Source organism: Dasypus novemcinctus, chromosome 19 (assembly GCF_030445035.2).
Source record: "Dasypus novemcinctus isolate mDasNov1 chromosome 19, mDasNov1.1.hap2, whole genome shotgun sequence".
In the NCBI taxonomy this organism is placed as follows: Eukaryota; Metazoa; Chordata; class Mammalia; order Cingulata; family Dasypodidae; genus Dasypus; species Dasypus novemcinctus.
The window spans coordinates 63866858-63890980 of record NC_080691.1 but is presented as its reverse complement, the minus strand read 5'-3'; the positions used below and the strand labels follow the sequence as shown (position 1 = coordinate 63890980).

At 39.3% G+C, this 24123-nt stretch overlaps 1 long non-coding RNA gene across 1 annotated transcript in view; it reads left to right on the top strand.

Annotated features, from left to right (window-relative positions):
* Positions 1-13769: 13769 nt before the first annotated feature.
* The window catches only part of LOC139437045 (uncharacterized), a 44874-nt gene continuing 34520 nt past the window's right edge, over positions 13770-24123 (top strand). The window contains exon 1 of the long non-coding RNA XR_011646615.1: positions 13770-13848. This is a non-coding gene — a long non-coding RNA (uncharacterized lncRNA). The remainder of the gene's footprint in view (positions 13849-24123) is intronic.

The window sequence follows — 24123 nt, the reverse complement described above, 5'->3', positions numbered from 1 at the left end:
AGAGCCTCTCCTGCTGATTCATATCAGCCCAGCCCTGACTCTGCAGTTCTGGGAGAGAAGACTCAGCCTTGGGATTCCCAGTGTTTGCACTGAGTGATGGGAACTGAATAAAAAAAAAACCCACCATGGTGTTTGAGCTTAACAGGGTTTAAAATATTACAAGTTGAGAAGAAATTTATGGATAAAAATAAATACTGACTATGTGAGCGCATATGAGTGAGAAGTAGATTGACGTTGTGTGACAATTTCCTGACCAGGTTGTCTTGTGCCTGGAGGTATCCAATGTGGATGCAGATGGTTCAGGCTGGGGTGGACTTGAGTGATGCTTTGGGGTCTCTGTGTCTTTCCTGAACATCCTAGGAATTCAGCTTCATTAGCTAATGGATGGGTTGGTACCAGCAGGGCCCCAGGGGTGGTTTGGAGTGATGGTATTAAATGCAGTATGAGTTATCTATGAAGGGTCAATTTAGCATCTCAAAAAATAATGTTAAGAGCATGCTGTTTCTGCAGGTGGACGGTCTGTAAACTAATGACATGGCCATATAGTCCTGAGCCAATTGAAGTGAAGGAAGGTGGTATGAGTCCAGAGTCAAATCTCCCCTGCATAGTGGCCTCAAGAGGACACTCAGGACCTCACAGGTCCAGGATCAGGTGCAAAGGCAAGGGAGGGTGAATTTTGTTATCTGGAATTTCATCTAAGGATGTGTGTTCCTTTTCTAATGAAGGGGTCTGACCAGTAATCTTTGCTCCTGATGAGACCTGGAGAGACCAGCAGGTGAGAGCAGAGTTGCTTGATGACTAGAGGCTCAATTGGAATCAAAAGGATCTTGGCAAGGGGCTGCAGATGCTGGCCAGCTGCAAGAGCCCTACTGACCACAACTTTAGCTCAGCCTCCCTTTCCCAAGATGCCTGCCAAGGACAGTTCCAGATGCCAGCTACAGCCAACAACTGGAAAGTTCAAGACCAAAGAAGATACACTGCATGGGACACACATTAGAGGGAAGAATGTAGGATCCTAGACGTGCAGCTCTCTACAGGACAAGCAGGACTGACTGCAGTGGCTCTCAGGAATACTGAGCCCAGGGGCCAAGGCCAGGTTGGGTGCAGGGGAAGAGTGAGGAACATTCAGCCCCAGGACCAAGTCAAGGGACAGATGAGGGGAAGCTCAAAATCACCAAGACAAGATGCAGGTAGAGGAAAGGTAGAGAGAACTCAGGACCATGGAGCCTGGTGTCCAGAGCCAAAGTAGGTTCAGGAGGTACTCAGGAAAATGGAGTCCAGGGGCCATGATTGGATCAGTGCAGGGGAAAGTAGGATCACTGAGACCAAGGTCAAGAGCAGGAGAAACTCAAGACCATGGATCCAAAGAGTCAGGACCAGGGCCAGGTGCAGGGGAGCTCAGAATGATCAAGTTCTAAGCCAGAACCAGGAACAAGTTCTGGGGGCAAGAGAAATATGCATCTTATGAGACTCTACCAGGAGCATGTGCAGAGGGAATATTAGGGTGCTACCTTACACCATCTGGGTTCTTTGCTCATGACTTGTCTATCTATCTTATGAGAAGTATCAGGTAAACTTGCTCTTGAATCTGCTACATGGCTTAATGGAGAGACCTAGTAAAAATTCATTAATGCATTTAAATTTGGGTAAGTTAACATAAATAAAAACTATAAAGTTACGTGAATTAAACAATATACACAGAAGTTCACACATGTAAATAAACATAATCAAATGCCAATATCACATTCCATCCTCCAAACAGGGAGATGAGGAGGTATATCACCCCTGAAATAGTAACTTTAACTTTCAGTGCAGTATCCTCAGAGTGACATAATTCACTCCACATATGAATTCTATTTTCATGCCTGCACCTCCTCTAACAGACTCTCCATCCATGGACTTTCCGAAGCCCTCATGCACCTGGTTCTGACCTTGGAACATGTATCATATTCTTCTTAATCCTCAAATCCTACCATAATCACTGGTGGCTTTAGCACCCAGGCCAAGGCCTTTTCACCACACATCTAGCCTCACCCATATGGAAGGGCTAAAGATGAATATCTTACCATATTTATGATTTAATCTTTAACAAGTATTATTAGTCAGGTGACAGTATGCTGCTTTCAAGTTCTTTTCATGATAAGATAAGGTAGAATGTCATATTCAGAGATAAGTGGAACAAAACCATCAACATTCCGATCAGGAGACTGAGGCCAAGTGAGGGTGCCCCAGTAGCACAGGTGTGACCTGTTAGGGTGAGGATCAGGATCAGGGCAAGTGGTGCTTGGGCAGTCATGGTGGTCAGATGGGAAGACACACACTGGGCTTTTCTGGCTCCCAGAGGGGATTTACCACTAATAGAGTAAGGAAAATATATAGCACCTCTGACAACTTACTAAATTTTCATAAATGAGGAATGACATCACAAAGTAGAGAAAGTGGTTGCAAATGCCTTTTCCTCCAAGGAGTCTTCAAAAATTAACCAGAAGTGTCCATCAAATGATGAATGGATAAACAAAATGTGGTATATGCAAACAATGGAATACTATTCAGCTGTAAAAAAGAAATGAAATCAAGGTGTGTAAGACAACATGGAAGAATCTTGAGGACATTATATTGAATGAACTAAGTGGAACACAAGAGGACAAAGAGTGTTTGGTCTCACTTGCATAATATAAATACAATGAGTAAACTCATGGAGATAAATTTAAGTGGGTTAATAGGAAAGAAACTGTGTGTTGAGAATAGGACCTGATGCTTAGTATATATAGCCTTTTAGTAAAGTTTATTATAAGTGTGTGAAACTGAATAGGGATGGTAATACAGTAGAGTGTGTATAATTAACATTGATGATTTATAAATGTGATTGTGGCAGAAAGCAATAGGCTATGGATGTAATATTTCAATTGAAAGGAAGCTAGAGATAATCTGGGGGCTGCATTACATAGTGATTTTGTTTATTTTTTATTTTTTTGTCTTTTTTTTTAATGTTACATTAAAAAAATGGGGTCCTCATATACCCTCCACCCCTCTCACCCCACTCGTCCCCCATATAAAACAACCTCCTCCATCATCATGAGACATTCATTGCATTTGGTGAATACATCTCTGAGCACTGCTGCACCTCATGGTCAATGGTCCACATCACAGCCCACACTCTCCATAGTGATTTTAGTGGTGGATGAAGATTGTAGTTAATAGTGTAAGCATCAGAATGTTCTTCTTGTGCAATGAATTAAGAATACTGGAATACAAGGGAAAATTATAACTAATATAAGTTATGGATGATAGTTAACAATAATATTGTAATATTGTAATATTTTTGGAGCAAAGGCAAATAAAATACATCCATTCTAAGGGACAGCAATAGGATGGTATAAAGGGGTAAGGGATATTGACTTTTTGAGAAATGAAAATGTTCTAAAATTGACTGAGGTGATGTCAGCACAATCCTATGATGAAAGTGAGAGTCACTGGGTGTACACTTTGATTGGACTGTACAAAGCATGAGACTGTATAACACAGTGAATTCTGTGGTAGAAGATAGACTGTGGTTAACAGAACAAATATGAGAATGTTCTCTCATGATCTATGATAAGTATAAAATACTGATATAATTTATTAACAACCAGATTGGTTAGAGGAAAAATATACCAAATATAAAATATTGACCATAATGTAGTAATAATATTCTGACATGTACTTTTTCAGAGTTTGCAACAATTATTTCATGGCAATGTGAGCTGCTGGTGGCTGGGCAAATTATGGGAGTCTTGTATGATGATATGCATATCTGTTTTGTAAGTTCACAACTTTTAATATACACTTAATTTTTATATATCTTCATGTATCAATAATAAAATTCAATAAAATTTTTAAAAATTCAGCCAGAATTCATTATAATCAATATTGACAGGAAATATATACATATTATATTTTATACTCATATCATATGTTCCATATATATGGAATAGATATGTACATAAACACACACAAATGTATAAATATAATCCCTGATAGTAGGGGAATAATGATCATATTCCCAGGTCACTTTTGATGCCTGAGCACACCTGACTCCATATTTAGCACATTTCCTGCATGAAAGCAAAGAAACCTGGATTCAGTGAGGGGCACCCCAAATATTGGGCTGTTCTCTGACAGCTCAGCCGGCATCCTCCTCCAAGGGTGTCCCTAAAACAAGAGCTACCACTTTTTCTTTTCATTTTACATAAAGAGTTGCCTTCCAAATGCAAATTTCCATGAGTGTATAGATGAGACCCCTGCAAACATTTACTTAAATACAAATTACTCCTCAGTCTGGAAAATATTTCCTGGGCATCATAGATGTCATTCACAAGGACATGAATGCCTTGTGCTTCTTCCTTTTTCTGGTGGCAGTCCCAGATGTGAGTGCCTCGGGATTCAGACATGAATGTAGTGGAGATTGTGCATTTGAATCCAAATAGCATTTCTGGTACCACCTATATTTAGTAAAATCTCTTTAAATATTTCATGCTTATACAAATCAATCATTTATTGCACATTCTTTATCCCTAAAATCATAAAATGTTTTTCCATAAATGTAGTATTAAGCTCTCTGTAATAGTTTTCTGTGAAGCAAGTAAGGTCAGCAGTGTGTGTCACACTCTAATCCTCCCCTCATATCCACAGGCTGCTGAATGCTAAGCTTGAATGACGGTCCTTACAGGAAGACCAGAATTACTCAGATGTGTGCTTGGAACCAACATTCCAGAGAAATTGGGGAAGATTAGTCTGCCTTTACCTGCCCCCATCCTGCTCTGCATCTCCACGTGGGAAACAGCTTTCTCATTGGTGTGTCTTGTGTGAAAGGAATGAGAGTTTCTGTGTCCTGATGTGAAGGCCCAATTGCACCCATAGGACCCAGCAAAGGGGCAGGGACACCCTTTAAGAAGATGACAATTACCTGAGGCTGACCTGACTACTTGTCTGTTGAACTCTCTGAATCCATGGATCCAGGGGAGAGGCTGGGATACTAGGAGGATGGACAGTGATGAAACAACATTCAAGTATCCCTGTCTGTCCTTTTGAGGTGATGCTTGCCCTTTCATGGTCTTCTGTCCTGTCCCTGGGAAAAAGTACATTTTTTCAGGATGTTTCCTTCCAAGCTGCATTGTTTTACAACATTGACTTCGCCTGCTTATTTCAGAGTCCTTGATTTGAGAATTAAGGATTTTATTTTATTCCTCAGTGAAGAGAAAGGAGGTAACTCTGGACCTACTTTCCCTGATAGACTTGGTCTCCCCACACATTTTATTGGATCCCAACAGTGCCCACAGGATATTAGTTATATTTGTTCTCTCCATGTAGATTTATTTTGTTTTGAAGTGCAACTAGGGAAGTGGTTGTGAGTACATTTCTACAATTGATGCTGAGCCTCTTGCAAATCACCACTGAGGGATAATTATTTTGTTTGTTTATTCTGTTTAGTTTTTGGTAGATTCTCCCTAAATATCAAGGAATGGCTTAAAAGAAGTATGGATATGGTTAGTTTTACTCTAGTAACTTTATAACACAGTGATTAGAAATTTATTAATAATAAATAATCTTTCTTATTTTTATTTTTTATATTTTTTCAACATTATTTTTTAAAGATATGTAAATCATACAAAATGTTACATTAAAAAACATAAAAGGTTCCCATATACCTCTTCCCCACAATTTGCACTCCTCCGCCATTGACAACTCCTTTCATTATTGCACTACAATCATTGCATTTGATGAGTACATTTTGGAACATTGTAACAGATCATGGATTATAGTTAATGCTGTAGTTTGCACTCTTTCCCAGTCCATTCAGTAGATTATGGCAGGATATATGTCTTGAATTTGTCCCTGAAATATCAGTGAGGACAACTCAAAGTCCCAAAAATGTCCCAATATTATACTTTTCCCCTCTCCCTGTCTTCAGCAACTACCGTGGCCACTGTCTCCATATCAGTTATATAATTTCTTCCATTGCTAGGGTCACAACAACTCTAGAATAGAATACCAGTAAGTCCACTCTAATCCATATTTTATTCCTCCATCCAGAGGAAACTGGGATGGTGATGCCCACTCATACTCTAAATTGAGAGGGGGCTTAGATCCCACATCGCTTATGAATGGGATTCTCCTATTTGCAGATGTAGAATCTCTTTGTTCCTTGTTGTGGTGGTTTACCATCCTCATCTCCTTGTTACCTGACCTTGGTAATTCCAAAGAAATGGTAGTATTTGTCCTTCAAAATCTGGCTTGCCTCACTCAAAACAAGGTCCTCCAGAGAGATCCATGTTATCCTATGTGTTAGTATTGTATTCCTTCTTACAGCTGAGTAGTATTCCTACGTATGTACCACTTTCTTTTTTATCTATTCATCTGTTTATGGGTACTTGGGTTGATTCCAACTTTTGGCAATAGAGAATAATGCCACTATGAACATTGGTGTGCATACATCAGTTCATGTCCTTGTTTTCAGTTCTTCTGAGTATATACCAGCACTGAAATCCCTGGCTCATATGACAGATCTATAGCAGATTTTATGAGGAACTGCCAAACTGTTCTCCACAAGGGCTGGATCCTTCAACATTCCCACCAACCATGGATGAGAGTTTCCATTCCTCCAAATAATCTCCAAAACGTGTGGTCCTATGTTTTTTTAATACCCCACTCCCAATCCAATGTGTGTAAATGGTATCTCATTCAAGTTTTGATTTCCAATTCCCTAAAAGCTAGTGATGTTGAGCATCTTTTCATGTGCTTTTTAGCATTTGTATTTATTCTTTGGAGAAGCATCTGTTCAAATCTCTTCCCCATTTTTAAACATTTTTGTCTTTTTATTTTCAAGATAAAGAATTTCTTATGCTTAAAGAAGAAGCTCGCTCTATTTGCTTTTACCCGGTGTGTATATATATATATATATATATATATATATTTTTTTTTTTTTTTTTTTTTGATTCTGGCTATGATGTAGAATTAACAAGTGATCATGGCTTGGGAATTTGTTTTCCTGGTTAATTATAAGCATTCATGACCTAGAACAGCTTGTGATTAAATGTTTCATTGTGTGTATACAGCAGGCTATGTTCTGAACATTACAGTTGCTTTCATTCTCTTGGTACTCAACAAATTTTCTTGGGTTCTACATGACTCATAAGGCTTCCTATGATGGCAACAGTACACTCTAGGCTTTTCTAACAGCCAGGGATAGCTAACTCAGCTGAGCTGTTAGGGCCTCACAGAGGCAACCTGGTTCAACACATTTCCCCCTTTTTTCTTTATTAGATGAGTTAGAAACATAAAAAATATATCATTTTTTAATCTTTTCTTTAAAAATTTGTAGCATAGATAAAGAATAGCTGCAATCACTAATTTAATGAAAGCAGATTGTATCCAATTGTGTGCATTAAGATGTAGAAGCCAAGTAGAAAGGTAGAAGCATTGTAACATGAATGTAATCACATTAATATAACTTTGTCTATATTCATGGCAATTATGAGACAGAAATGTTTGTAATAAAGCAAGTTCTTATGACGTATTATGGGAGAAAGCAGTATTAAGGTTATACTGGACAGTTTTCCAGGTTTTATTCAAAAAACCATGTGAAAGGAGGGTTGCACAAATATGAGAAAAGTTATAATCACATGACAACTTGATTTGTACAGCTCAAATTTCTTGTCATTGTTCTATCAACATAACAGCAGCTTCTAAAGCATCTAATCCAGATATAATTTCACTATGTATATTCATTTGGATTAGCAGTTCATTTGTTACATTGTTTATAAATGAATCTAATTCTTCAACAGTTTGAATTGAAGTAGTTAGAACAACAGCTGTAGTAGTGGCTAGCACAGCAATGGCTACAAAGGAGATTATGGGGGCTATCAGTGTGCCAAGAAAGCACTTGACTCACAATTTTTCAAAAGCTTCAGCAAGCAGAGAAAGTTCAACTCATCTGGGGTTATGGTTATTTTCAGCTTGAAGGTGGGAGGTTGGAGACCCTTCTTGGAAGGGTTCATGATATGGTTTTACATTCTGGGTTGGCAGCCAGCAGATTCCTGTAGAAGTGGAAACAAAGCACACCCTCATCCCCATGTAATAAGGTGGGTCCCTGCCAGTTAGGGCACAAGTTAGGATCTTTATACCAAACCAGTGGATATGAGAGGCTAGAAAAATGCCTTTCTATGGCAGAATGGGGATGAGCATCATGGTTTAAAAAGTTAAGGTATATAAGATCTTTTGTAACTGATCCCATTGGGGGGAGATCTCCATATTCCCCCTTTTGTGTTTTTTAAGATAACTTTTTAAAAGATTGTGTGAATGTTCCACAATAGCTTGTTCTTGTGGATTATGAGGAATGCCAGCAATATGTTGAATATTCCAATCCTGTAAAAATGTTGAAGAGTCTGTGAAGTATAAGTGGGACCATTATCAGTTTTTTAAATTGTGGGGATGACCTATTGATGTGGGCTATGGGTGGGAGACTCTTTGTTTCTTCAGAGATAACCTAAACTATCTAACTTGTGGGTGTGGGATGATAAAAGGCTGCAGTCCTGCCCTTGGTGAGCAGGAAACAGTTTAACAATGCAAGGTCTATAAACTTTAAGTATTCAGGGGAAATGCAAACCAAATATGCTAAAAGCTTATCAAATGCCTGAGGTCCATGCTAAAAGCTTACCTAAGATGTGGAAATATATGCTAATTCAAGCCTATTGAGAACTGAAACAAAAGGACCATTTGGCCTTTCCTCTCTGAATAAAAGGGACTAAAAAGTCTTGTTCGGGGGCTGGGGATTGAAACAGAAAGTTCCCGAGTCCAGCCAGCTGTCAATAAACCATTTTTCCTTCTCAAAATCATTCCTGAGTCCTGGCCTCTCTATACTCAAATAATTGAACTTCTCTCAAATTCTACACCACCATGAGGGAGAAAGATTGAAGAAGATGTGAATGCATGTGAGAGGATTGTACTCCAGCGTGCAAAGAAGCAGATAAATAATGTGAGATTGAATTAACAGTAACATGAATACTGAATGAGGGGTAGTGTGTTACATCCATTTGCCATAATTCATTAGGTTGTAAGCTGCATGGGTTAAAAGTTCTTGCAGGTTGCAGTGAAGTCACAGCTTGGCAATTGGCACAGCTGTGGACAATTTGTTTAGCTTGACCTAGGAATAAGTTAACTGTTTCATGAGAGATCTGGCATTCTGGTAAAAAATAACATGAGATAAATGAGCCTGTTAAAAAGCAAGTGTAGCAATCATGACTAAGCGGTCAGCTTTGGCATTCCCTCTGTCAGTGGTTTTGGTAGAGAAGTGTGACAACGGATGTGAGTAATATAAATAGGGTTAATTTGAGTATCTAAAAGCAACTAGAGGGGAAGGAAAAAGCATGTGTAAAACTTTGAGATCTGAAGGTTTTAATAATTGCAGTTTGAATAGTGCGAACCAAGTAGACAGTAACAACCAAGTTGTTAACAATATTTAGAGGCTGTGAAGAAAAATATTATAAGGACATGATGATCACTTTGAGTTCAGCCTTTTGAGTGAATGAATAGCTCTGCAAAGTAAATGATTGCCAGCCTTCAGGCATTTTCAAGGTAAGAGGAACTTTACCAGTTTTTCCAGATCCCTCCAACAAAAACAGTGGGAGTGGGAGAAAGAGGCTAATGAGAAATAGTAGTACGGAGAGTAAAAGGTAAGGTATGTAAGTGTTGGAGGAATTTATCATCAGGAAAGGAGAAGTTAACATTTCCATAGAAATCTATTAAAGCAATTTGAAAGTCATGAGAATGCTGTAGCAATGCATCGAACTGTGAGGTGGTAAAGGGAATGATAATGATGAAGATTCCTTTCCACTTACCTGCAAACAGTGATTCTGTCCCTTTATGACCAAAGATGCCATAAGTCAAATGTATGGAGTAAGTGATTTATTTGGAGTATGGGATAAATAAACCCACTTGAGAATACAAAGTGCTGGAGTCAATTGGCCTACCGGTCCTATTGGAGAATCTGGTGTAAAATGACAAAAAAAAAAAAGTATCAGGAAGTCAGAGTTAAGACAATGTAAATATCTCTGTGAGATTGTTGTAGAATTTGAGAGAAGTTCAATTATTTGAGTATAGAGAGGTCAGGACTCAGGAATGATTTTGAGAAGGAAAAATGGTTTATTGACAGCCGGCCGGACTCGGGAACTTTCTGTTTGAATCCCGAGCCCCGAACAAGATTTTCAAACGTCTTTTATACAGAGAGGAAAGGCCAAGTGGTCCCTTTGTTTCAGTTCTCAATAGGCTTCAATTAGCATATATATCTTCCACATCTTAGGTAAGCTTTTAGCATGGACTCCAGATATTCTAGATAAGCTTTTAGCATATTTACTTTTTGCATTTCCCCTAAATACTTAAAGTTTATAGCCCTTGCATTGTTAAACTGTTTCCTGGGACTGGAGCCTGTTGCCATTGTCCCTAAGGGCAGGACTGCAGCCTCTTACCATTCCACACCCACAGCCTTCAGCTTAGGTTATCTCTGAAGAGACAAAGAGCCTTCCACCCATAGCCCACATCAAGATGGCTTGTGACACTAAGTCCAATTTAGCTTTAGCTTCATCAGTAGCACATGTTTGGAAGTCAGATTTTTATCTCCCTTAAGGGTGTTGTAACTGATATGTAGGAATACCTAATGTGGGTTTTACACAGTTTATGACTCTTAAAATCTGCTGTAAATCATCCAAAGTAAGTTCAGAAGGAATGTTTAACTTAAAGGCTGACAGCCACACATTTCTGTTGGCTAAAATATAACCTAAATAATGCCATGGTTCAACTCTGAATTTTTTCTTGAGTAATAAGAAACCCATTAATTTGGATGATACGAAGGACTTCATGTAAAATAACTTGTAAGCTTTTTTCTGTATCAGCTATGAGTAAAATACCATCCATATAAGGATAGAGAATAACTTTTGGATATTTTTCATAAATATTCTGTAAAATTTGATAAAGTAAATATTGACAAATGGCAGGACTATTAAATATACCTTGAGGAAGCACAGTCCATTGATATCTCTGCATGGGAAAAACATTGTTAATAGCTGGCAAGGAAAAGGCAAATTGAGGGTAGTCTTGCACAACTAAAGGAATAGTAAAGAAACAACCTTTCAAGTCAATAATGATTAGAGGCCAATGTTTGGGGATCAGTGCAGGGTTAGAAAGACCTGGTTGTAAGGTTCCCATGGGTTGAATAATTTTGTTAATTTGTCTAAGATCATAAATAAGTCTCTGTCTACCAGATTTCTTTGGAATAACAAAAATAGGAGTGTTCCAAGGACTGTGGGACACTTCTAGGCAAGCAAGGGCTAATTGTTCTTTCACTAGTTGATGTGCATGATAAAGTTTCTCCTCTGATAAAGACCACTGATCAACCCCTACAGGTCTGTTAGAGATCCAAGTAAGGGGTAGAGGAGTTAATTGATCAATGACCATCATCAGAATTGTGGAATCATGATTTTGGCATTCCACTGGGATAGTAATTTTCTTCCCCACAAATTAATAGGGATGGGGACAACATAAGGTTGAAAATGTCCTTGCTGCCCCTCTGGTCCTGTTACCTATAACACCATAGAACTACACTGTGTAGTAGTTGAACCTCTGATTCTTTGCAAAGAAAAGGAACAGGATTCTTTAGACCAGGCATATGGCCAAAAGGACTCTGAAATAACTGATACATCAGCTCCCATGTCAGCTAGCCCAGGAAACTATTCGATTTATGGATATTGTTAGCTAAATTTATTCTGCTGTAGGGCTTGAGTCAAGAATTGTTGACCAGTGGTACTGCCAAATCCCCCAGTTTGATTTTTAGATTTTGATTTGATAGGAGGTATAGGAAGAAGCAAATTTGCATGATACGCTGCTCCTTTGGAACAATTTGAAACATATTGGAACAAAGCATAATTTTTATTTCTCCTGTATAATCATTATCAATAACACCATGGTGAACAGTGTGTCCATTAATAGTAGTACTGGATCATCATACAAGAAGACCAAATGTATTTTTGGGTAGAGGGCCTCAGACACCTGTAGGAACCAACTCAATCTTATTTGTTCTTTTAAAATTATTTCTTGGGTGGAGCAAAATTCAAGTCCGGCACTTCCTCAGGTGCTTGCTCTAAGGTCAGAGATTGGAGACCAGCATTTCCCAAATGCCTGAGGTTTGTTCTGGTCTATTTTGGGAGCACTGGGAGCCCTGCTTCTCTGTGTGTTTCTAGATAGGGTCACCCTTGACTGTCAAATCTGGATTTGCATTGGTTAGCCCAAAGCTTTCCCTTCTTATATTTAGGACAAACTTGAGCAGGCAAGCATTCAGAGGGAGTAGAAATTTTAACAGTACAATTCCTCTGAATATGGACCCTTTTTCCACATTTAAAGCAAGTGTCTTTGGCATTAATAAGAGCGGCAAGAACTTTTGCCTTATGGATCTCAGAACCCACATTTTGACAAGCCTTTAGATAATCTCCTATAGCAACAGTGCTGGATTTGATAGGTAGCACAATCTGTTCACAATCAGCATTAGCATTTTCATAAGCCAATTGCATAAGCAATGTATCAGCAGCCTGAGTATTGTCTATTAAGCTAATTTATGAAATCCATATAAGGATTATGGGCACCCTGTCTAATGAGGCAAAAGATTTTTGAAGGCATTTACAGCCTTCCATGGCTTTTAGCAATTTCAGAACATTGAGTAAACAATCTCTGATCCACTTGAACCTGAGCCTGAGCCTGAGCCTGAGGATTGGTGAATTGGCCTATACCGAGAAGATCTTTAAGAGTATCAGGAATTTGGTGATTAAGATTATGAATATGCTTCTGTTCAGCTCGTTCACAATATTCACTTAATAAAATGCTATATTGAGCCAGCACAGTGAGAGTACAGGCTAACATTTTCCAATCTACTGGTATCATAGCATGAGCATTTGCCAAGGCACTGACAAGTCCCTCCATATAGGGGGAGCCTCAGGGGCTGAAGGTGCCTGTAAAGGCTCACATAGTTCAGGATCAGAATCGAATTGTATTGGCTCAAGTGCAGATTTTATTAAACCCCAGACAGCTAAATGCTCAACTGTAACCTTTTCTCCTGCTTCGGGATGATAGTTCAATTTTTCACCCACCTTTATCCAGTCTTGCAAATCTAGGCTCCCCTCATTGGGAAACCAAGGACAATAATCAAAGTGACATTGGAAAAAAGACACAAGCTACTCCTGTGCTACCTTAGCTCTGGCAGTTTTGAGTAGCTGCTGCAAAACCTTAAGAAATTTTTTCTGACAACCAATCAAGGTCCACAGAGAAAAGGTGGCATTGGAGTGGGAAAAGTGGACATGGTGGCTGATGGGTATGGGGAATGGCAGGAAGAGATGAGATGTGGAGGCGCCTTTGGGACTTGGAGTTGCCCTGGATGGTGCTTCAGGGGCAATCACCGGACATTGTAAATCCTCCCAGGGCCACTGGATGGAATGGGGGAGAGTATGGGCCATGATGTGGACCATTGACCATGAGGTACAGAGATGCCCAGAGATGTACTTACCAAATGCAATGGATGTGTCATGATGATGGGAGTGAATGTTGCTGGGGGGGGGAGTGGTGGGGTGGGGATGGTGGGGATGAATGGGACCTCATATATATTTTTTTAATGTAATATTTTTACAAAATCAATAAAAAAATAAAATAAAATAAAAAATAAATAAAAAATAAAGAAATTTTGTCTGTTCCTTAGATAACTGTGCTCCCATAATTATAATGAGTCATGGATGTGAATTGTCCTGCTTCCCTTACCAGGAATGTAAGACCACAGTAAGTATCCCTCCTTGTCCTCATCACTGTATCAGGCCCCATCCTGAGTGCTACTTGTTGGGGATCAGAAGTGGGAAAAGTCTTGTCCAGCAAGACACAGATACATGAAGAAAACACACACATGCACAGTAATTACATGCTTAAAAAAGAAGGTCCTTGTATTTGTTTTGTATGATATAATATATCATAGATTCTAACTATGATGTAGAATTAATAAGTGATTGTGACTTAGGAATTTGTTTTCCTGGTTAATTATAAGCATTTCTGACCTAGTACAGCTCATGATTAAATGTCTCATTGTGTGTATACAGCAGGCTATGTTCTGAATGTTAGAGTTGCTTTCATCCTCTTTTGTACTTAACAAATTTTTCTAGATACTACATGACTCACAAGGTTTCCTATGATGACAACAATATGTTCTAGGCTTTTCTAACAGTTAGGGTTAGCTATCTTTGCCAAGCTGTTAGGGCCTCACAGAAGCAGCCTTGTTCACCACAGCTTGGGACAAAGCAGGTACACAGTCAGTCCAGAGATTCAAATCTCCCTATCATATACCAACCCCAGCACCAACCTCAGGTTCAGTAAAAGTGACAGAAAGGTCAAGTGTAGAGAGGTCATATCTGAGTCCAACTCCATCACACTCAGGAGCACAAATTTCAAAATAAGGCTGACTGGCAAGGCACTGAACTCCAGAACCACCTATCATGACCATAAGACCTAGGTGTCTCCATAGAACTTAGGAACACCACTAACTGGAATTGTATCTACTTTGGCTGTCTCTGAGATCCTGAGATGTGCATAAACACAACCTATCTGATGAAAAATAAGATAAAAATAAGATATAAAAATATAATAAATTTATCTTTTTTCCAGATCTGACTGAGTTAACAAGTGGTGAATGAGAAGTAATGAAGTTATGTAGTGAATGAGAGGGAGAAATAAAAGATAGAATTATTGTGACTCTAGCAATGGAAAAATTATATAATTGATGTGGAGATAGTGGCTATGGGAGTTGTTGAAGGCAGGGAGAGGGAAAAAGAAGTGTGACATTGGGGGATTTTCTGGACTTGAAGTTGTCCTCAATGATATTGCAAGGAAAGATACAGAACATTATATATCCTGCCACAGCCCACTGAATGGACTGAGAGAGAGTGTAAACTACAATGTAAATTATAATCCATGCTGTGTAGCAATGCCCTCAGATGTACTCATGAAGTGCAATGAATGTACCACACTAAAGAAAGAAGTTGTTATGGGAGGAGTGAGAGATGTCGGGAGTGGGGCATATGGGAACCTCTTATATCTTTTAATGTAACATTTTGTGTGACCTATGTATCTTGAAAAAACGATAATAAAAAATGAAAAAATAACCAATAGACAAAGTGTAAATAAAAATAATAAATCCTGAAGAAGGGATCTCTAAAGTTGCATAAGAAATTAAATGTCAGATTAGGAGGGGTATTTTTATGTGGGTGGGCAGTGACTTCCTCAATTACAATTTTATATTTAAGGGACACCTAAGGAAATAAGATAAGCAGGCATGCAAATAAAAGGAAGAACTTTCCTGACAGTGAGAGAGCAGGAGTAAACCACCTGGTCATAGGTAGTCTTGGGGGGTATATAGCACACTGAGACCAGAGAAGAGGTTGGGTGGGAGAGTCTGGAGATGTGGTCCAAAATGTAACAGGAATAAAGACACAGGATTCAGTGGTCACAGTATGACTTGATTTCAGGATGAGTGATTGTTGAAAGTGTTGAGGGCTTTCATCACAGCTGTGAAAAATATCTATATGAAATGAACTGCTCTGGTTGCTCCATTGAAAAGAATTTAAATAATGGAAAGGAGAGAATACACCTTGTAGAAACTATTGCGGTGTTACATGTGGGAAATGGAGGTGGTGTTAAACATGGAAAAAAGTGAAAATTATCATATCAAACAGGAGTATATTTTGTAGATCAATGTGAAATGACTGAGAGTTGGATTGTGGTTCTGAGCAACAAGGAAAGATACAACTGTAACTTTGGTACAAGGAATTATTAATGAGAAGAATCAGATTTTTAAGACTATCATTAAGTAATCATATTTAATCCTTTTCATTTTTATAGAATGTATATAACCAAAATATAATTAAGCATAGGTTGAATGTTAATCATACATGTAAAATTGGTTTCCTTTTGTTGCTCAGTTCTTTGACCAAGCAATGGCAAAGATGTTGCTGTGAAGATATTTTGTATAAACCATTACAATAAACATTTAGTAGACTTTAAGTAATATGGATTATTCATTCCCAATATCAAGGACTGGAAGGATTCAAGGCTGGTTCTTTCCCCTAAATCTACATTAATCTAACTTATTTGGCCTGTGCAGAAAGCAGGTGTCTCACTGGGAATGACATTGGACTGATAAACATCCATGTGGTGAATCCGACTGCAGTTGCTAACCCAGATAAGTTATCATTGCTTGAGCAAATGAACACATCAAATGGTACCAGGTATGCAGCTATTGATCTGTTTGTTTCCTTAACACCTACTAGTAAAAGCAAGAATCAGTTTGCTTTCAGGTGGCAAGCCCAGCAATATACCTTCCCCTTCCAACCATGGCATATATCAACTTTCCTGACCTCTCTCATGATCTAGTCCATTGGTACCTTGATCACCATGCCCTTCCAGAAGACAGCCTGGTGGTCCAATACACCAGTCACATTATGAAAAGCAAGTCTAGTGATCAGGAAGAAACAATTATTCTAGACTAATTGGTAAGACATTTTTAAATCAGAGGAATGAAAGTGAATATGACAAAATTCAGAGACCACCCACCTATGCGGAATTTCTAGACAACAAGATGTGAGAAACTTATAAAGCTATCCTTTCTAAAGTAAAGTTAAAGAGATGCATTTGGCAAGTCCTACAACCAGAACAGAGGCAGAAAGTCAAGCAGAACACTTTGGATTTGGGAGACAACCCAGTATAGTGTTGAATTTGTTGCTCTGGCCCTTTTGCTGAATTACCCAAATGGTGCTTGTTTTGAGTGGGGATCCAAACAAGAGAAGACTCTTCCAAAGACATAGGCTGTCATGTAAGCTGGTTTTCCACTTAGTTCATAGGATCAATCAGATCAATAGGGTAGAATTCCCAGTGCAATGTAGAAATGTGGAGATTTTGGAAGGTCTCTTTAAGTGAATCACAATGTAGACCTTTAAGATTATGGAGCAATGATCTGCCTTTCTTTTGAGAAATAGATTTTTCATTGCTACTGTGTCTTGGGGAACAAATTCCTAGCTGCAGGCCTCCACAGAACCATTCTTTAATAAGCCGGGCGTCATGAACTGGCTATAGTTGCAGAATAGAATACTGAGCCTGTATTTCACACAGTTCTGTTTATATGCGGGTACCAACTCAATCTATAGAGCTTCTGCACTACAGCCCCTTTCTTGCACACCCTATAAAGACAGCATTAATGATAATCCTCACTGCAGGGAGAAATTCAAGCAGTTCATTTTCCTCTTCATATTACATGATAGGAGTTATGGCCAGAGTTGCATTTGCATGTGCATTCATGTGCTGTGACCAAAGGACTGGCTGTATGCTTAGGTAATTGAAAGGAACTCTGTTGTAAAATCAGTGACAAAAAAGTCTGTGATATTAGGCTCATATGAGATATATGTTGGACTCAGATGTGACCCCTCTACATATGCCTCTTCTGTCACTTTTAATGAACCTGTAGTTGGTGCTGAGGTATGTTTATGGCTTTTAATGAACCTGTAGTTGGTGCTGAGGTATGTTTATGCTCAGGAGACTTGAATCTCTGGACTCTCCATGTGCCAGCTGGGCCCTGAGCCTCAGCAGAGTTGCAACACCTACTCTCCAATTTGTTGGACTTACCCATGTCAGCTAACAGGGAGGTGAAGATGATCAACCATCACACCAGGGAACCAAGAGTCTACAACTGCAAGCAGGATAATCACATCCATCGGTCATGTGGGATCTAAGGCCCTTCTCAATTTAGAGGTGGAGTGGACATTGCCATCCCAGAGTCCACAGGCTGGAGGAATAAAAGAAGGATTAGAGTGGACTTACTGGTATTCTACTACAGTACTACTGTGACTATAGCAATGGAAGAAATTGTATCATTGATATGGAGACAGAGGCCACAGGAGAGGGAAGAAGAGGTGTAATATGGGGGCATTTTGGGGACTTGGAGTTGTCCTGAATGACATCACAAGGACAGCTGCAGGACTTTATATATCCTGCCATAACTCACTGAATGGACTGGGGGAGACTGTAAACTACATTATAAGCTATAATCCATGCAGTATGGCAATGCTCCAAAATGGATTCATCAAATGCAATGAATGTACCACACTGATAAAGAGGTCGTTGATGTGGGAGGAGTGGGGGGTTGGGGAATAGGAAATATGGGAAACTCTTAAGTTTTTAAATGTAACATTTTGTGTGGGCTATGTATCTTTAAAAGAAGGACAATAAAAATTTGCTGAAAAAGAAAGAAGTCTGTGAGAGAATAATGTAACTAGACATTTCTTTATGGGCAAAATCAATATATTAGTGCCTGAAGTTAATGTTTACCGAAGAGTGATCTCATCAGAGTAGTAATTTAAAAAATCAAAAGAATAGGTTGCCATTTTTCTTTGGACACCACTCAACCTTTTTCCCCAACAAATCATTTCATTCCCCAATGTACTGATGAACAATCTGCCTGTCAATAATTAAAGAGGGGGTTGGACTGCACAGCATGGACTTCTGCTCATTAAGTCTGACCTGACCATAGCCACTTCTGAGTGCCAAACTGCCAGTATCAGGGCCAGCACATAGTCCTGAAATGGCACATTATCACTGTGGTGAACAGTCTAGGAGCAAGTTAAATATACTGAGCCACTTACATCGTGCAAGGAGAAATGTTTTCTTCTTACTTGAGTAGACACTTATTCTGGACATGGATTTGCCCTCCCTACATGCAATGTTTCTGTAAAATCACCCATGTTCTAATTTAATGCCTTATACACCATTGTGGAATTCCATACAATATTGCTCTGTCTAGGGACCCACTTCATAGCAACAAAATTTCTGCAAAGGAAACATGCTTAAGGAATTAACTCTTTCTACTATGCTCTCCATCATCCTGAAACTACTAGATTGTTAGTTCAATAGAATGGAATTTGGAAGACTCAATGATGGTGCCTTTCGCCATAACACCTTGCAGATCTGGAACAATGATTTCTTCTATGGTATATATACCCTAAATCAGCACCCAATATAGGGCTATTTTTCTCCCAGAGGCAGGGTTAATAGGTCTTTGAATCAGAGGTTGAAAATAGGAGTGTCACTGCTCATTATTAACACTAGTGATCCAATTCCAAATATTTGCCTCATGCCCCTGTAACTCTGGCTTTTCTGGTTTGTTCAAACCAAGGGAAGGGAAGTATGTTTCAAACAAGAGATACAGAGTATTTCCACTGAACTGTTAAGAGTGCTACCCAGACACTTTTGGGGCTCCTCATGCTTTTGAATCAGCATCAAAGAAGAGAATTACTCTATTACTTGGGATGATTTATGCTGATTACAAAGGAGGGCATTGGACTGCTACTACACAATGGAAGTAAGAGAATGGCATGAATACAGGAGGTCACATAGGAAAACTCAGTACTAGCATGCTCTGTGAATAAAGTAAATGGAAACTAAAACCTATTAAAGAGGGCTATTAATTGTACATCCCATTAAGGAATGGTGATTTAGGGCACCCCAGCAGAGAAATAATCACAGTAACTTGAGGTGCTTGCTGAAGGAAAAGGGAATGGGTAGTGAGAAAAGGTAAAGCAGGTAAACCGGGTCAAACTATATGACAAATTATAAAACTGAGCTATAAAATTATTATGTGTAGTTCTTCATTAATATGATATGAATATATTTGTGTGTATTACATTTTTGTTTTCTTGGCTTTCTTTTCCACATCATATAACATAAATTGGATTAACACTTTGTATTAGTCAGCCAAAGGGATGCTGATGCAAAATACCAGGGTATTTATTTGGGGCAGGAGCTTACCGATACCAGGCCATAAAGCATAAGTTACTTCCCTCACCAAAGTCTATTTTCGTGTGTGGGACCAAGATGGCTGGTGATGTCTGTGAGGGTTCAGGCTTCCTGGGATCCTCTTGGCTCAGCTCCTGTTTTCTCCACGAGGTCAGCTGTAGACTATCAAGTGAACAACTCTGTCTCTTTCCCCAGGGCCCTAGCTTAAGAATTCAGCATAGAACTCCAACATCAAAGCTCCATCATTAAGAACCCCTCAACTCTGTTCTTTGCCATTCCTTTTATCTGTGAGCCCCCACACACCAAGGTGTGGGGACTCAACACTGTAATCACAACTCAATCATACCCAGGTACAGTCAGATTACAAATATAATCCAATATCTATTTTTAGAATTCATACCCATATTAAACTGCTACACTTTTCTTCACAGAATTACAGTTAAAGGGCATCATGGAAAACGGTTGTTATCATACAAGGTGTTGGATCCTTTTCTGGGGAAAGGGTTAGTGCATTGATAGGTGTACACAAAAGAGTTGAATAATGTTAAGAGGAAGTTTGATTTTTTTATTTTCTTGTTTGAAGGTTAAATGTGTTTTAAGAAGATGCCTATGGGTTCTGAATTGACAGAGGCAGGCTGTGAATGTTAATTTTAGGTATCAACTTGGATATGTTTTGATGTTGAGTGATTTCTTCAAACACTGGCCTAGATGTTGTTGTGATACATAATGTAGCAGTTATCTGTGCCTACTAATAGTTGATTATAAATTAAGATTACCTTCAATTATGTGGCTGGATCTCAACCAAACAGTTGAAATCTGTAAAAAAAATACTAACAAATAAACTAACTGTGGTTTCCAGAAGAAGAGGGAATTCTGCCTCATGTCCAAATGTTTGGCCTGCTGGCTTCCCTAAGGATTTTGGAATCACAACTTCAACATTATCCTTGCTTGAATTCCTCTACCTTACAAAATTCAGCCTGTCCTATGGAATTTAATCTTGCCAACAAAATCACTTGAGCAACTTGCTTAAAATAAATCTCTATTATAAGTGTGCTCTGTTAGTATAGTACACACAGATTGCAGGTAGATGTCCCTGTGAACCCATGGGGAGCAATCTCCCTACTGAGCTCCCCCCATGGCTTAAAAGCAAGGCCTTCCCACATGCAGATGAGAACCCATGCTTCTAGAGTAATTGCAGCCCCAGAATGGGAAAATGGACTGGGTATCTGCTCAGGGACAAGATCCTCTCATGACTTGGAAAACTTGGTGTTCTTACTTTTCTTGATGGTAACAACACTCTAAGTTTTGGGATCTGAGGGAAAGGAGATGAATGTATGAGGGTTCAACTCACTTATTGTTGTTGACCTTGTCCCCAGCTTTGCTATCTCAGGTACAGCAATATGTGCCCAGCCCAGGCCAGGTGAAACCCTCAAAGATCCTTATGTTCACATGACACATGGATAGATTCTTTGTCATATCCCAAGGTTCCTGCTGAATCTGGATCTATCAATCTCCATAGTAGCAGCTCAGTGGATGAGGTGCCTACTTGTCAGTTGTACTGAATACTCCAACCCTTTCTACCAGAGCAGAATCACCTTCCAGAGACATGCCCAAGTATCAGTTCCTATGTCAGTTAAGCTCCATGACTGCCTTGGAAAGAGCCATGTGTTACTGTGTAAGAACCACTGTGAAAGAAAGGCAATGGGATCCCAGGCACAAATGTCCCCCTGCAGTTGGCACAATGGGGCTGACCTGCAGGGGGAGTTCAAAATCCAGGAATCACGGAGGTCCATCTGAATAATAAGGTACAAATGTAGCTTGAGTAGGAACTTCTCCAATAAGCCTGGTATTTCCCCATCTTAAAGAAAGAACATCTTTCAAATTGAACATCCCTTTATGATATATGCTTGCATATGCTAATCTAAGTATGTGTGATAGTTTGTGCTAACATGAATAACATGCATGCTATTTATGTCTATTTGCATGTGTTGATGTGTGTGCATTAGTGTGTGGGTAGATAAGTATGCTGCTCTGTGGGTGCTGTGTATGTCAGTGTGTGCATCTGTGTTTATTACTGTGTGAGCATGTGTGTTAATTTGGGTATATCAGTGTATGTGAAACTTGTCATATGTGTTAGGTTGTGCTTGTTACTCTGTCTGTGTGGGGGTTATTGTGTGATTTTGTTGTTTATGGCAGTAAGCATATGCTATTTTATGGACATTAGGGTCTTTGTCGATATCTGTTTTGTGTGCACATTGGTGCATGTAGAAATGTGATTATATTTTTCTGCCTTTTATCCCATTATTCATCATTTGCTTGCATATGTGGACACAACATGGACAGACCAGATTACATGGATAATGACACTTTGGTTGACACATCATCCCTCCAAATTTGGAAAATATCAACTCATTTCCTTTGTGAAATGCTCCAGTTAATTATGGAGGTTTTCTTGTAAACAAAAGAAAATTTGGGGGATATTGATGATATTTAATGAAAACTTTTCTTTTAAATAAAACATGTAACAAATTTAAGTCAATATTATACTTTCGAAGATTCTGAAATAGTAATTGAGAAAGGAAGGTGTGGAAGTCAGGTGGAGATGAGCCTTACTTAGAGCAGTGCTGAAAGTTTAGGGATATTGCCTTTGACTCAGGTGAATATTCAATAAATTCATTACCATAATTTATGTTTTCTTGCTCCTTGCATCCAAAACCATCAGCAATATGGCCAGAGTATAAATCATATTCCTCAAAATTATTGCAGAACTATGGACTCACAAGACTTCAAGATTAGCAATGAACTTATTTCATGGAACCTGGTCAACATGATTAATCTGCATAACATCACAGAACTCAAAATGACAGACATGGAGGAACATGAATGAGCCCAGGGACTATCTCTGGGACAGTTGCAAAGTGTGTCTTGGAGGGAACTTGTGGTCAGCTAGTTGTTCCTCTGAGAATTCCCAAGCCAGCTGCACCACACCTTTATTCAGTCATAGAATGAGAAGAAGAAAAGTATATAGGCAGTCATCTGTTTCTCAAAAGGGCAGATTTGGCACAATGACAAGGATTGGCATAGATGAACTCTTTCTTCCGGAATGCAAAGGTATATTCACACATGCTGAGGAGAACGTGGCAGGCTGAACAGATTGGTATTAGTTTCCTGAAACAACAAAGATAAATGATTTATAGATTGACCCTATCTTATTTAAACAGTGCCCTCCCACTCACTCCTTAAAAAAGAAAGTGTAGAATGGATGGCACAAGATTGTTATCCTTGTCCACCCACTAGAACACAACTATCTGCCTCTGAAGGCAGGAGTAAGACCTGTATGTCCTGTTCTCTAGTCACACTCCTCTATGTCATGACTGACAAGGTTAGGATACCTGGGAAGCACATCCCATTAAAGGATCCTGTCTGTTGGAATTGAAGCCTCACCGGCTTGGCCTTTCCAATCCATGGAACATTCCAAGAATTTGTGAATTAGGAAAATTGCACACATCAACCATGTGGGATCTAAACCCCCTCTCCATAAAGAAGTGGACTGGACATTACCAACCCATGGTCCACAGGATGGAGGAATGAAATATGGATTAGAGTGGACTTACTGGTATTATACTATAGAACTATTGTGACTAGTAATGGAAGAAACTGTAGCAATGATCAGGAGAATGTGGCCAAGGTAGTTGCTGAGGGCAGGGAGAGGGAAGTAGAGATGAGATGTGAGGGCATTTTCAGGACTTGGAGTTGTCCTAAATGATATTGCAGGGACAGATGCTGGACATTATATATCCTGCCATAAACCGATACATGTACTGGGGAAGAGTTTAAACTACAATGTAAACTATAATCCATGCAGGCAGCAGTGTTCCAAAATGTATTCACCAAATGCAATGAATATGCCACAATGATGAAAGGTGTTGTTGATGTGGGAGAACTGGGGCGGGGCGGGGGGGGGGGGTTGTGGGGTATGTGGGAACTGCTTATATATATATATATATATATTTGCCTGCCCTATGTTAGATGCCCCTGCTTAAGCAACTTAAACAGGTCACCTTTCAACCACATACCTGAAAATCTCCAATGTTCAAAAGTTCCCCCTATCCTCCCCCCAATTTCTTGGGCCATCTGACCCATCCTCCCATCCCTAGCCCCCCTCAAGCCTGCAAAACCCCACCCAAGGGTATCTCTATGCCCACATTTTATCCCTTCCCTGTACAA